We start from the raw sequence: 16,075 nt of genomic DNA on the forward strand, positions 1-16,075 counted from the left end.
TTTACGCCTTTTGATGATATTGATCATTTCGAAATCCATGATGACGTGTTCCTTGGATATTTCAACTGTGTTGGAGCAGCATGACGGAGAATCACCGATTTTTTCCAACGGTTAGAACCGTTCGAAATGAACTGTCTTATTCATGACCTAGAGTCAACAGTTGCCACCTTCATTTGAAATTCGGATGACACTTCTCTATGGAGAAACATGCCTAGAACCTTTACCAACCTTAGAACACTTTCTTTTGGGAAGAGCTAAAGTTCTGACAGCAACGATGGAAGAACCAACTCAACACCTACGATTGCACTATCATGTATTGCCTCGGTGGTGCAAACGTAGTTATTGAGCACCTTTAGCTTGTCCTATCCCACCTCAGTTGGAATTCACAAGTATTGTTTTGATGTTACTCATGAGATATCAATAAATTGTTTGGATGGTTATAATCATTTCCTGTATCTGTATAAGGATGTGAAATATCACCATCAGCTTCCAATACGAGGTATCTTGTACATGTGGAGTTATGATAATGTTTCAATGACCATCGCCCAACATGACAAGTTAGCCCACTTTCCATTGGTCCAGAGGGACCACTTGTTAAAATTCCTCATTCTTGAAATTATCAGATTTCTTGGGTGTTTAGACCAGCGTCTACTCTGATGAGGATTCCATATTGACCTCTTTGTGCTAGAAGGTATTCTAGTCAATCTTGGGTCTGTGTCTACCCTACTACACTTTGTATTATTTTTGAAACAAACAAATCGTCTAAAGGAGTTGCTCGGACATTGACATTTAGTCGTGATCATTAATTTCTCAATCACCCAACAAATATTCTGCTAAACGAATCTTAACCGTTGGTGATTGAATGTTCTAGAAGCTACAGTGGTAGCGAGGTGTTATGCATTAATCCCAATTACCTTATATTCTAGATTTGTTGGACTTGTTTTGACCCTCAGATTCTTGATTTTGCTTTTAGCATTCTCGATGCAGTTTTTCGCTAAATTTGAGAGCGAAATTCAATATAAAGCTGCTCACCAAGACATCGTGAACTACATTGTTTGAGTACTTGGTGTGCATATCACGATTGCATCTCTCTGTGACACGCATTTTATTTCCAAGTCTTGGGAAGTCTTCTTGAAGGCCATGTGCATTAAGCTTTGTCACGTACTGCATTTCACCCTCAGACTAATGGCTTGTCTAAATGAACTACCCAGACCTGAGAGGACTTATTGCTTTTGAATATTTTACAGTTTTAGCCAGTCATCGCAAGCACTTACCTTTGTTAGAATTATGTGTAACTACGGTTACATTTTTGGTTTGGCTATGGTATTGTTTGAGCCTTGGTATAGAGATTTTACGCACGAAACATGTTTGACAGATGAGTATTGCGAACAGGTATTGAATGATTGAGATTACGATATAGAAAAATTATGATTATTGTTGATGTTACCCGTGAGGGTAATGCGTGAGCACGATCGAGGTTTTGTCCAAACGATGTATGTTTATTTCCCAATGGGGGGCATGATGGTAATATTGCATCCTCGGGAATTTGTTACTTGCTTATTGAGACAACAGTGAGTTGTCGGTATTGCGGGCTGCAGACCGTAATATCAGTAACTTATTCGTTGGGTTTGTTAAGCAAGTAGACAAGTAGGTCATTCTACGTTAGCATTTGTATTTACTTATTTAATTAGTTATTCATTGTTTGGGCTCGACCCAAAGATTTCACATGCTTATCTTTAGAGTACGTAACACAATGAGTGCGTAGATGAAAAATAGTCTATGTTCAATTTTAATTTTAGTACAATTACTTTAACTTTATGTTATTATATATATGTATTTTGAGGGGATGTTATTATACATATATAAATATTTTTGACTGTATGTTTTATAAAAGTAGTATATTATAGTATTGTTCTAAAGGAGAAGGAAAGTTCGAGTTTGGAGGCATGAAAGAGGAATCACTGCACTTCGATCGCGGCGGAATGACATTCTCTTTTATGCAACCACTCTAACTTGATATCTTCTTTACATATTTATTTCCCTGCTGTCTTTTCACTACTTTTGTATAAGAAATGATTTTAAATTTCGGGGACGAAATTTTTTTTAAGGTGGGTAGATTGTCACAACCCGTCCCTAATTTTAAGTTTTATAAATTTTAAAATAGTGATTTTACGAAAACGCCCTTAGAGGTGAGGATGTTAGACTTTCGTTGACCATTGGATGTCACAATTAATGTTTCCGAATAGATCTTGAAGCTGGAAACGCATAGGCGAAAGCCGTTTGCGAGTCCGGATTATAACGGTATAGTTACGGACATTTGAAATTGTTTACTCAAATATTAGTTTATAAGCTAATTAAATTCCCACTGATGAGTCCATATTGTACTATATATTTTACCCTAATCTTAGTTATAATTTATTAGTTATTTTGATAGAATTTTGATACTTTGTTATGCATTTTTAATGTAGGACATTCGAATTCATCTGGAGAAAAAAAGTGATCAAACGGATGAATTTTGGAGTGATTCCAATTGAAGGATGTTTATGTGCCTTTCAAGATGATTGTATCAAAATTCCAGATTTCTCTACCAAGCCTTTTGACCATGGCGATGAAATTAAGGCCCAGGGCGCAGCTTTCCCAGATTAATGTTTCTGGATGTTTTGGGTATTTTGGTGGTCAAGATGGCGTATTTTGAGGAATATTCCTTTTGAGAATTTATAGGGCACGTCTTCAGCTTTAAAAAAAGACCTTTTGAGACCAAATTGGTGTTGATTTGGTCAGTCAAAAGTATGATTTTCTGATAACTCCGAATTCCAGTTTAAATAGAAAACCTTTTATTTTCTGTTTTATCATTTAATTATGTTTCCTAGTTTTCTTCTAAGACCTTTTCAAGGTAGGATTTTATTTTGTACTAGTATAAATAAGGCTTTTTAGCCATTATGTAGAGAGAGAGAGAGAGAAAAAGGGGGGGGGGGGGGGGGAGAACGCAATACTTTGGCTTTGGAGAGCTTTTAACGATTCAAGTTTATTTTCAAGGTGTTTTCTATCCATATTCTTAATAATATTTTGTTTTATGGTTGTTAGTGACTAGTTTTGTTTGCTAGGGTGATGCCTTGAGCCTTAGCATGAATATGTAGTTTTTATTTAATTGCTTATGATATTATACATGCATACTTTGAATTATTAATCACTGTGCTTTAAACTATGTCTATATCTTAATACTTAGCTACCATTAGAATGTTTAGATAAGTAGTTGGATGTAATTTTGGCAGAGGGTTGTCCCTAAAATTAACTAAGACTTCTTGTGGTTAACATGTGTAACTACTTAGGATGGACGAAACGTCTTAGGAGTAACATGGTTTTTCAAAAGGTTTTCACAAAACTTAATGAGTCTTGCATGTTCACATTCGATCTGGATGCTACGAACGGGTTGCATGTTAGATATACATTCTATGTTGGGGTTCCAAGTAGGGCATACTTTAGGAAAACCTAACCTTCAAAATATGCATATGTAATTCATAAGGAATTAGAAGAACTACGTAGAATTGTTAAGGGGACGGCGGAACCCTAGGCTTTTACAATTTGGTTTTCAAAACGTTTTCCTTTGTTTTATTTACCTTGCTAATATCTTTAACCTTTTTAATTAAATTCGTTTTTATTATTTTTAAATTCAAAACCAACCTCTTCCAATCTTTGTTTTCAAATAATTAATTAAGATTTGATATTTACATAAATTATTCATTCAATCTATGCGGAAAACGACCTTACTTGAGCCACTTATACTACAACTACCTTGTTCTCTTACAAGTATTTTTAAGTGTTTTTATCCCTACTTTTGCAAGTGGTAAAATCTCTATCACCCACCATGTGGGAATTGTAACCAATCAAATTAAAGGGGGAAGGACCAACCAGAAATTAGAGGAGAGGGGAGAGAAAGCTCCTAGCCTTCCTTTTCGGTCGACCTATCTGTGCACCCACCCGACCAAATTTTTGGCGGTTTCCACCATTTTTCCCATCTAACCACCATCATCCAACACCTGCAATCTCTTCCACAACGTCCCCTCTACCATCTATGCGACATCCCACATCGCCCAGGGGAGTGATCCTTAAATGTATATTTTCATCCCTACCTAGCATGAGGCCTTTTGGGAGCTCACTCGCTTCGGGTTCCATCGGAACTCCGAAGTTAAGCGAGAAGGGGGTTAGAGCAATCCCATGATGGGTGACCCACTGGGAAGTTGCTCGTGAGTTCCCAAAAACAAAACCGTGAGGGAATGGTAAGCCCAAAGCGGACAATATCGTGCTACGGTGGTGGACCAGGCCCGGGAAATGATCTGCCCCTGGCTGGGATGTGACAATTGGTATCAGAGCCTAACCCTGACCGCGTGTGTGCCGACGAGGACGTCGGGCCCCTAAGGGGGGTGGATTGTGACATCCCACATCACCCAAAGGAGTGATCCTTAAATGTATATTCTCATCCCTACCTAGCACGAGGCCTTTTGGGAGCTCACTGGCTTCGGGATCCATATGAACTCCGAAGTTAAGCGAGAAGGGGGCTAGAGCAATCCCATGATGGTGACCCATTGGGAAGTTGCTCGTGAGCTCCCAAAAATAAAACCGTGAGGGAATGGTAGGCCCAAAGTGGACAATATCGTGCTACGGTGGTGAAGCAGGCCCGAGAAGTGATCCGCCCCGGGCCGGGATGTGACAATCTACGCGCAAATTCGAAGGTTTTTAGGTCCAAAACTGTGTAGAACCTCACCGGAGCACCGAAGGTGCTCGACGGTGATTCCTTCGATTTGATGAGTTTCACCACCCAATACTACCCTTAATCAACTCCCCTTGGACCAAGGAACAAGACCCAACCAGCGATAGAGGTGTTGGAATAGCGGAGAAGTCGAATCTACGAACACCTATTCTAGGGTTTCCGACAGCTTCGTGGCAATTTGAGGCTTTTTTTTCGGCCAAATTGGACTTGGCCATAGGTATAAAACTTGCTCTACTCATTGAGATCTTCATTTCTATGAAATTTGAGAATTTTTAGAAATAGATGAAGCCCGATTGATGAAATCTCATCATTTAAACATAGTTTTGATAAAGACCGCCACTTGATCCTTATATGAATTGATGAGCCGACCGTTGGATCGTCACCAAAATTTAATACATTATAGTACATAATATTTTTGGATACTAGAAACTTACGGATCAGGAATTCAACGTATGAATCTTCCCAAATTTGATTTGTAAGTTTGTAAAATAAAACGGTGACCGCCACTTGAATTTGCAATTGGCGGAGATCCAACCGTTGGATCGTAATGAAACTTTAGTATGATGTTCTAGAAGCATAATGTGGATCTTTGGAAGTTACGGATAGGAAATCTAAAGTATAGATCTTCCGGATTGAGTTACGTAGGGTTATGGACCCTACCGTCGACCTTTGACCGATAGTTGACTTTTGGTCAATGGGTTTCAAATCATTCTAGAACGTCCTTGGGGATGTGTTTTATGTAAGTTACATGTTCTATTAATAAGAATTCTGAGATGTGATTTGTAATTGTTCTAGGCTTCGATCGTTCGTGACGCCTCGGTATTAGTGCTAGGGAGTTGTAGCTTGGACCTCAGGTGAGTGGGTCTTTTCCTTTTTATAGTGTGTGTGTGTGTATATATATATATGATTGATATTTTTCTTAAGCAAGCAATTATTTGCTAATTATGAGTCATTGACCTGACCAAGATATTCCTTAAAACGAGCTAACTTTTTCGAGATATTCTGGGACTTGGTACGAAGCCGAAGCAAGGGACACAAGAAGACATTCTCAAAGCCTAAGTACACTCCGACCTAAAAGTCCCCCAACAATCTCTCCCTTAAAAGTGAAGATGAATACCACTAGATCGTAGTACTAAGTAGCTTTGCCCCATTCCAAAATGACGATGTTTCGTATGGCTGGGAGCTGCTGCCACAGCTTCTAACCGAAGATGAACTCGCACTACTTGGGGAGCGCAATACAGAACATCCAGACAGTCGTTACTATTGATGAGCTGCTTTTGTGAGATTTGAGACGGGAAGCCGAGCTAGTCTACAAGAACATGGTGGCGCACAAAGACATCATCGTTCGCCGTAGCATGGAAGATTAGGAAAGCAAGCCAAGGCTTCGACGGTGCGATGATCATTATGGGCAGCTCACCTTGATTCCCGATGTACAACAACGATTTTGGGTGGGGTAACCTCCTCGTCTTGTGGAGCGGCACATCCAACAAATTTGATGGCAAGATAGACAGAAGGCAACGGGTGGGAAGAAGAAAATGTTTTTTTTTTTTTTTTGAGTTCCAATTATGTAAAAATAATTTTTTTAATCTACGTGTCAATATTTAACTAGATTTGTAGGACCATTTATGTGTTACTGTTGACCTTAAAAACTACCAAACCTATGTAGTGCAGGTTGAGTAATTAATAAACTAACTACGTCCTTCAATTGTATGTGGGGCATGCCAACTCGTCGGCCAAGCTAGGCCGATGAGTAAAAGGTGTTGATGTTGCGTTGTGTGCGTTGCTGACTTCTTGATGTTGCGACTGTGGCCGAGGAAGGAACACACCTCGGCCTTCGGGTTCTAGAGCCTGAAGACAAGGCTGCTAGTTCTGTGAAGTTCAATATCAAATTCAGCTTTCAATGTGCCGAATGTAGTAACCTGTAACACCTTATTTCGCCAAGATGGCTAATGAGATGACCTCTACCAATAAGGATTCGAAAATCCTTCTCGACTGAGACTTGGATACAGAACCAGTCGGCGTCGACGTAGTGCTGTTTGTCCAAACTTAAGGTGCTCCAGGAATGGTTGATTTTACCGCAACAGTGCTGTTTATCCAAACTGAAGATGTCACTGGTTGCCTTCACAGTGTTATTTATCCAAATTGAATGTGTGTTGGCAGAAAAAGAAAATTAAAAAAATCTCAAGATGTTTGGGAGGTTTACGCATGGCAATTTGTGTGTTGAATTGGAGAGGTTTTAAATAACGCACCCCTTCCTATTTATAGCAGCCAATCTCATATTTGCCGAATCAAAACTATACTCGGATTAGGATTCTTCATCCTAGTCCAACCAGGGCTCGGCCAATCCTACTTTTCCTAGGACTTTGAACCAAACTCTTTATCCAGCCACCTTCACTTCTCAAATCTCAGCGTCCTCACTCCATTGAGACTCCTTATCGTACTAGGACTTCGACCCATCCGCTCTTATCCAAATCACTCATTCTTGCAATAGGACTCGACCGCCCTAACTGAGCGGCTTATGACCACTAGATAACCCATAGTACGTTTTGAAAAGCTTTGGGCCGAACATAAACCTAGACTCGGCCCAATAATATTATTTTGGGCCCAAACAGTTACATCAGCACATAATATAATATTGACATAATTGTGACGGAATGACTGCTGATGCGAGATTTATACGCACACAAATTAAACCCTCTTTTCGTCAAATTGTAGTATATGTATAAGTAGGGATCGTTCTAGACCGGGGATTAGGAGGGATTGTTAACCACTTGGATTTGACTCAAAAATGTAAAATAACAATATGAAACACTATACTAGACTCAAGGAATGCAAAACTAAACTTTAAAACACTAAAACAAACCAAAAAAACTCAAAACTGCCCCAAAACACTCAAAACTGCCTTAAAATCACTTTCTGGACAGTTTTGAGCACCTTGAGTACTTTGGACGAATTTGGGAAACAAAATGAATCAAAACACTTACAAACACAAACTAAATGTATTTCTAACTAATCTAACACTTTAAAAGAAATGGGGGATTGGTTTTGAATGAAACTTGAAATAAAAACAGAAACTTGGAAACAAACAGATTGTAAATTAAAGCATAAGGAAATGAAGTAAACACAAGATGAATGAATCAACAACTAATAAAATAAGATAGTACCAATGAAGATGAAGCTAGAGATTCGATTTCACCATTGCTAAGCCAAGTCCATGCTTGTTAAGTCAGATTATACTTATCCCTCTACTTATTTCTTGGGTTTGTTTCACTTAGATATGATCAGCCATATGATGTGTGGATTTGATCAAATGTCTCTAATTATGAGCCTAATTGTGATGTGCAACTTTGGTTCCTAATCAAGACTATGTAGTGCACAAGAAACTTTCACAAAACCAAAGGGAACACTCGGCAGGATGTTTGCAAAACATTCCCTTCATTCATTCACATATCTACCAAGATTATGCATGATGTGTGCTTTAATCTTGGCTAAACAACCTGTGGTTAATTCAAATGATGATCAAGCATTAAAATCAACACACTAAGTCACAATTAAATCGGAGAATGAAGCAAGAAATAGATAGATTAAATGAGAATTCCGAATTAACTACATGGCAAACTTTGCAAGGCTACATCGAATCCCTAGAGGAGGATTAGTTACAATTCATGTTTGCAAAGGATTTAACATAAAAATATAAAACATGAATGAACATAGAATTAATAAGAAGAAAGAACCCTTGAAGCAAAACTGATGTAGAATCAAAGAAACACCTAAACATTCCAACAACTCAAACTTGAATTGTATGAACGTTTAGGCCCTCTTATCTTCCTCTTCATCGTAGCACAAGGTCTAAGGGATGTTGTTGGTGTGTTGAATGGATTGGGGAATTATGGAAATGGATGAGGAGTGGTGGAAATGGAAGGATGGTGTTTGGATTGTAAGGGAGAGTCACGGCAAGGGTGGTGTTATGGACTACATTTCTGCAATGGATGAGTTTATGAATGGAATGGATGGACTTTGTGAAGGGCACGGCCCCAAGGGACCAATTTCTGTTGTGAATGAATTGTGTCCTTGATGTGTGAAGTGTGCCTTGTTTTATAGGAAGGAATGTGGCTGCCAACATTCAGATTGGATCTTGGATCTGCACATGTGAGATGGAAGTGCATAAATGAGCTGGAATTGATGGGTTTCTGAGGTAGTGGACGCACGGCACTAGGGAAGTATGCATGCATTTGGCTATTTTGGTTGAATCATGCATGTGTATTGGCTGCAAAGGCTGAAATGACAACCTGGAAAGGGTATCAAAGTGCACGGCATAGACAAAGAGGAGCTGGAATCACATGGAATGATGGGATGAATGGTTTTCTGGAATAATGGGTGCATGGCAAAAGGGAAATGTGCAAGCATGGGGTTTATTTAATTGAGATGCATGTGGATTTCTGCAAAGATGAAGTGGAGAAAGGTAATGGAATGCACGGCAATGATGGTGATTGTTTGAATGATTTCAGATTGTGTGGGTGAGTGATTAGGTTGGAAATGCATGTGAATGCAAGGTGTGAATGATTATGAGTGCATGTGGGTGAATTAAAGGATGGAATGCATGTGAATTAGGTTGAAAATCTGATGGAAACTCACGGCATTAAGTGGAGTGAAATGATTAAATGTGCATGGCTGAAATATGGATGGAATGCATGGAATTAGGCACGACACAAAAGGAGTTTTCTGTGGTGCATGTGTTGATGTGAATGTGGACGACAATGGTTGGAGTGTGCAAGGGAATGCATGTGAAAAATGCATGTGAAAGCATGTAAATGCATGTGTTGATGAATGGGATTGTGGAGATGTATGGCACATGTGTAGGAATGGGCTGGAATGTGTGGTGGATGAATGAGATTAGGAAAGGTTTAAATGTCCTAAAACTAAAGGGAACAAGGTTCCAACACTTTGGTCTTCAATTAGGTCTTCAATTTCGTCCAACACTTTGGCTCCAAGCATAAGCTATCCATCCTTAGCCCAAAAGTGCTCCAAAAGTCTCCAAAATGCATCTTTTTGCTCCTTTAGCCCTTTGGACCTACAAACACACGAAAATAGCTTAAAGTACTAAAATAACTAAAGAAACATAACGTAAATGCACGAGAACAAGCCATTTAAGTCGCATGAATATGCTCCTATCAACTGCCATTGATTTGTTTCAAGAACTTTATTGATCGATTTTTAATTGTAGAGATCATTTTAACGACGTGGGTCAATTTTAAAGATCTTTTGTGATAAAAGCCCTTTTATTTGGGTTATCAACCAATGATAACTAGCAAATAACATCATATTATATGATAAAAACCCTTTTATTTGTGTTACTAGGGGTGTGATAAAAAGGTACTTATCGTAATCACATCATAGGATTGGGGAACAGTACCTTTTTAAGTCTTGCAAAATTGCTAAGGCTTTTTAGTCAAAATGATCATTGAGATTTGCATAACTTATTACTTTGATCCCTAAGATTGAAATCAATAGAAGTAGTCCCTAAGTTTGTTCACCAACAATCATTTTAGCCCTTTCATGAAAAATTATATTAAATAAGGATCAAAATGATAAAAATACCCTTAATTTAATAAACAATGGGCCAAATGATTTGACAAAAATTGAGTGTATTTTTTTTTGTCATTTTAGCCTTATTTAATCGAGATTTTTCATGAAATAACCAAAATAATTGATGGTGGACAAACTCAGGGACTACTTCTATTAATTTCAAATCCCAGAAACCAAAATGAAGAGTTATGCAAATCTCAAAAATTATTTTAATTAAAAAGCTAACTGCAAATGCATTTTGGAAATGAGAACGTGTGAAGATCAAGCTACCGGGGTAGGTAGGGGTACCATCAAAGTTTAATTAATTAATGTTACGGGAAGACATGGGCGTGTAGCTATGTGGATGGTTGGATAGTGTCCCTACTCATTATATATGCAAATTCTTAATTTTGGTTTATTAGTACTCAAAGATACATGCTATCTTCAAATGTGTGCATACTCACATTGACCGTTTAATTTTTAATTTCAATGGCTGACACCTTCAACACGCTACTTCATATTTCTCTCAAATTATTAGTTCCACAAAACTACCTTAATTAATAATCACTGTTGACTCTAAAAATCACAAAGTTTAAGTGGCGTGTATAACAAGTATTGAGTTAATAACGCTTTTCTGTGCATGATTATTGATACGAACGTGCAAACTCAGTGTAGATATGCAAATTTTGGTGAAAATAAATGTTCACCAACGCATTAAATTTTGATATGCGAGGGTTTACGTGGTATGTATCATACGTCTGACAAATTGTATACATGACATGTGATTCATAAAAAACTGGACAAGTCATCAAGAGGACATGTGCCAACACCTGGCGGAAATGAATTATTTGATTTTAATTTAGATTTTTTTTGCCATCATGCAAAGTCTCAATAACTTTCCACTACTGTGGTAAAGGGCCACTTGCTTTAATAAATTAATGTAAATTTAAATCAAATGAAAATATCCAATTAGGAAGGTTGATTCATTTTATTTTTATTTGATCAAATCAAATATTAATTGATGGTGTCAAATCACAAATCACGAACCAAGACATAAATCAAGTCTCGGTTCTTTCGTAGCAAAGCTTGAAGAGTCTATAAATAAAAGGTTTCGAGACAAAGAAAAGGCCAAAAATTCATCTCAACATTCAGATGCTGAAGCTCTCAAGCCCCAAACACTCCCAAAAACTCAGAAGACTCGGAAAACTCTCTACGTTCTTTGTCATTCTCGTGAAGAACCACCAAGCACCTCTACACGTGCCAGTTCCTCCATTGCCAAGAGTGTGCCAAAACCTCGTGGCATCCTTTCATTGAACATCAAGTCTCTATGACCCTTGGATCAACCACCCCTACATATACACTTTGCAACTCAGAGATCGAATAAGAGGATTGACATTTTGTATAAGAGATTCTAAACCCTAATCTTTCATTAATACAATACAATTACTTTGTACAAGTGTTCTTGTTTGATTTGTCACTAGAAAATCGCATTTACAAATTTGGAACGCTCGGTGAGACAATCTCTATCTCTCATCTCTTTCTCTATTCAAGAAATCTAAACATACTGTGAAATCGATGGCTTCCAAGAAAAGTCAAGCTGCTTTCGCAACTAGGGAAAAAGCATCAACACTTCCATTGAAAGTGGAGAATCTGTCGGTGTCACAACTCGAAGCAAAGTAAAGGCGTGACCATTCAACACGCTGCTTCCAAGTTGGTACTGCTAAAGGAGTAGGGGGAGTATCAAAGGTGCGCATCATTCATTAGCCTAGCCTCGTTAGGAGAATTGAAGCATACCGTTGTGGCATGCAGGAGGACATTCTAAAGCAGTGAGTAGGATTCTTCATCTAAAGCACGGGATTGTACCACGGATGGCCAAGTAGCAGGTTATGACTACCAGACACCTTCATTGAGAAGCAGTTTGCATAGATGAATAAGGTGATCATAATGTTGGCAAGGATCGTTGAGGACAAGGATGTGTAGATTGCTACACTCATGAGCAGGTTGGAGCTGCAGTATGATCAAGAAGTTGACCCGAAGCAAGATTATCGGCATGACAAGAAGTCGAGTGAGAAAGAGGGGTGTCAGGAAGACATGACTGGAGAGAAATAGAAGCCAATGTTCGAAGCTACATTGATAGGCTCTCTTTCCATCCAACAACTCTAGGACTTGATCGCAAACACCATCAGGGCACAACATGGTGGTACTTCGCGAGATACAATGATATATTCAAAGTTATACACCAGGAGATTGATGGCTTGCGGATGCTGACGGGGTACCAACTACCAAAGTTCATGCAGTTTGATGGAAAAAGGAACTCAAAGCAACACATAACTCATTTCGCCGAAACTTGCAACAATAGTAAGACGGAGGGTGATCATCTCGTAATGCAGTTTGTCTGTTTTTTTAAGGGGAATGCATTCAATCAGTACACAGACCTAGAGTCCAAGGATTTAAATAGTTGAAAGCAGATATAGCGAGGATTCTTGAACCGTTTCTACAACACTAGTCGACTATCAGCATGATGGAGCTTACAAATACAAAGTAGTGAAAAGCCGAGTCGGTCATCGAATTCATTAACTAATGGTGCTTACTAAGCCTTGTCTGCAAGGGCAACCTTTGAGAAATATCTGCGATCAAGATATGTGTACAAGGCATGCGTTGGGGAATGCACTACATTCTTCAAGGCATCAAGCCCTGAACCTTTGAGGAATTAGCTACCCACACCCATGACATGGAGTTGAGCACCTCTAATGATGGGAAGAAAGAGTCAATTGTTGACTACATAAAGGACAAAGTCTTTGGGCCAAAGGTGTAGAAGACCTTGGGGAGCCTGCCAAGGAAACAACATGATTAACACAGCTTCTGTCAAAATCTCTACATGAGAGAAGAAAAAAAAGGTGAAACGATGTGACACCTTTAGTGACTAAGAGAGATGTAAACGCACGTTAAAGGAGCTTGAGGGGAAGACCTACCTATTCCTTGACAAGATGTGGCTGCCATGTTGGAGGATTTGCTAAAAAATAAGGTGATTGAGTTGCCTAAATGTAAGAAGCCGGAAGAAATGAATCGAGTAAACAATTCAAAGTATTGCAAGTACTATCGTGTTGTCAATCATTCGATAGGAAAATGCTTTTTTAGTAAGTAATTAATCATGAAGCTCACCCAAGAAAGAAGAATTAAGCTAGACTTTGAAGAAGTGGCAACGGCAAACATGACAAGTGTCATGTTTGAACCCCTTAATCATATGGCTCTCCCTAACTTTGATATTTGATCGCTTAATCAGTTCAACATTTTGAGCTTCTGTGTTTGACTGCCTTAGTGGTGAAGTTCGATCACCTATCTTCATTCGACCCAATACACCTATTTCTCGAGCTTCGGTGTTTAACAGGTTGAATAGCCCTCATGGACAAGAAATCACGATTAGTCCTCCTCCACAGAGGTTAACCTTGGAAAGACTTGAAGTCGTAAAGTAGCCTTCTAGGAAAGAGTAACTGGTGTTAAAAAGAAAGAGACTCGTTGACCTAACCAGGGATGAAGAAATTCGCAGTCCAATCCCTTCATGCTTGAAACGCCAGTCAACATTGGACGTGAATTCAAACGGTACTGAAGGTGAAAAGGCGCACAATCATACACACCAGTCAATTTTCGAAGCAACAAGTCAAAAAAGATGACGAAGAAGAGGTAGTCTAGGGTGTCTACCAAGTCAAAGTTGAAAAGGTCGACAAGGAAGAAGTCTTTGAAGATGACGTTAAAGAAGCTCCACCACAACTCGAGGATAGAGGGGGGCAAGGAACCATTGTCAGTGCACTTTCGAGTTTGGACGAAGCAGATATTGAAAAATTGGTCGAAGCAGATATCATTAGGGAGGTTACACTCCCCACATGGAACTCAAACAATGTCCTTACAAAATTGGGGTAACTCCACAGTTGTTTAGACTTTCGTGCCTTGGAACGATGCTATGCTTGAAAAGAAGACATGCTCCTGGCCCCTAAGAGTATAAACTACGTACTACACAAGAAATTGAAGAAAAGAAAGGTAAAGTCCGTTAAGTTGAATACCAAAAAGGGCGGTTGAAGAAAAAATTAGGACAAAAAAAAAATAAAAATCAAGTCCATTGAGTTGAAAACCTGAAATGGTGACTCAAGCAAAATTAGGACATAAAAAAAAAAGGCCATTGAGTAGAAAACCTCAAAGGGCAGCTCAAGCAAAAGTTAGGACACGAAAAAAAAAATCCATTTGAACTACGTGATGACTTGATCCCTTCAAATTGAGGGTACGTAGTTAGCTCGAACTTTGAACTTCAAGTTCATTCCCATCAAAATAAAAAATAAAGGTTCCAACCTTTGAGTCGAAGAGGCAAGATCAAGACATTACTCTAAAACTAAGTCTTTGAAGTTGTTCCATTGAATCTTGAGCAAGCTTTCCAACATCTTCAATGCATCAGTGTTTACCATGGACAAGCAAGCAACAACCGCAATGTACAAGAGAAGAAGTACAGTCCCAGAGGTGATGCAAACATAGGCAGTGGTGTGTCCTCATCCTCGCAGACGGCAAAATGTCGTCGTATTTGCAGGCAACGACGTGTGCTCACATGCATCGGCATGTCCTCATACTCGCAGGCAGAGATATGTCATTGTTCTCGTCCTTCCTGGCAGCGAACTGTCCTCATCCTCGCAAGCAACGACGTTTCTTCGTCCTCGCAGAACACGTACAGTGAAGTTTCAACAAGGTAGTGTTGTCTAAGACAGTGCAGTTGCCGAGGCAGTATCATCGCTGAGGAGGTAGTGTCGTCACTAAGGCAGTGTAGTCGCCGAGGCAATGTCGTCGCTGATGCAATCCAATCGCCAAGACAATGTCGTTTCTCATGAGGCAGTACAATCGTTGAGGCAGTGCAGTCGAAGCCACGATAGTGCAACCAGTAGTCAGAAGGCGTGTAGGCAGCAGTGACGAAGCAATGATGGTGCAATGAAGCAAGGCAAAAACTCGTAGAAAGCAGCAGCTAAATGTGAAACACAGAAAGTGATGCGTGATTTATACGCACACAAATTAAACCCTCTTTTTGTCAAATTGTAGTATATGTATAAGTAGGGATCGTTCTGGACCGGGGATTAGGAGGGATTGTTAACCACTTGGATTTGACTCAAAAACGTAAAATAACAATATGAAACACTATACTAGACTCAAAGAATGCAAAACTAAACTTTAAAACACTAAGACAAACCAAAAGACTCAAAACAACACAAACACACTCAAATCTGCCTAAAAACCACTTTCTGGGCAGATTTGAGCACAAACACAAATTTGGATGAAATTAAGTAATAACTTGACTCAAGAACGTAAAAACACAATATAAAACACTAAACTAACTCAAAGAATGTAAAACTAAACACTTAAAACATTAAAACAAACCAAAAGACTCAAACATCACCCAAAACACTCAAAACTGCCTTAAAATCACTTTCTGGGCAGTTTTGAGCACTTTGGTGAATTTGGACGAAATTGGGAAATAAAATGAATCAAAACACTTAAAAGCACAAACTAAATGGATTTCTAACTAAATTGGACATTAAAGTAAAGGGGGATTTAGATTTATACGAAAATTGAAATAACAAAACAAGTTAATAAACTAAACAGATTGTAAAACGAATTTGATGGAATGGAATGAATGGATGATAGAATGGTAGCTAAGGGGTTCATCTTCACATATGTTACACTTGCATAATAAAATGATTTCCAATTGCA

Source organism: Pyrus communis, chromosome 16 (genome assembly GCF_963583255.1).
Source record: "Pyrus communis chromosome 16, drPyrComm1.1, whole genome shotgun sequence".
NCBI lineage: Eukaryota > Viridiplantae > Streptophyta > Magnoliopsida > Rosales > Rosaceae > Pyrus > Pyrus communis.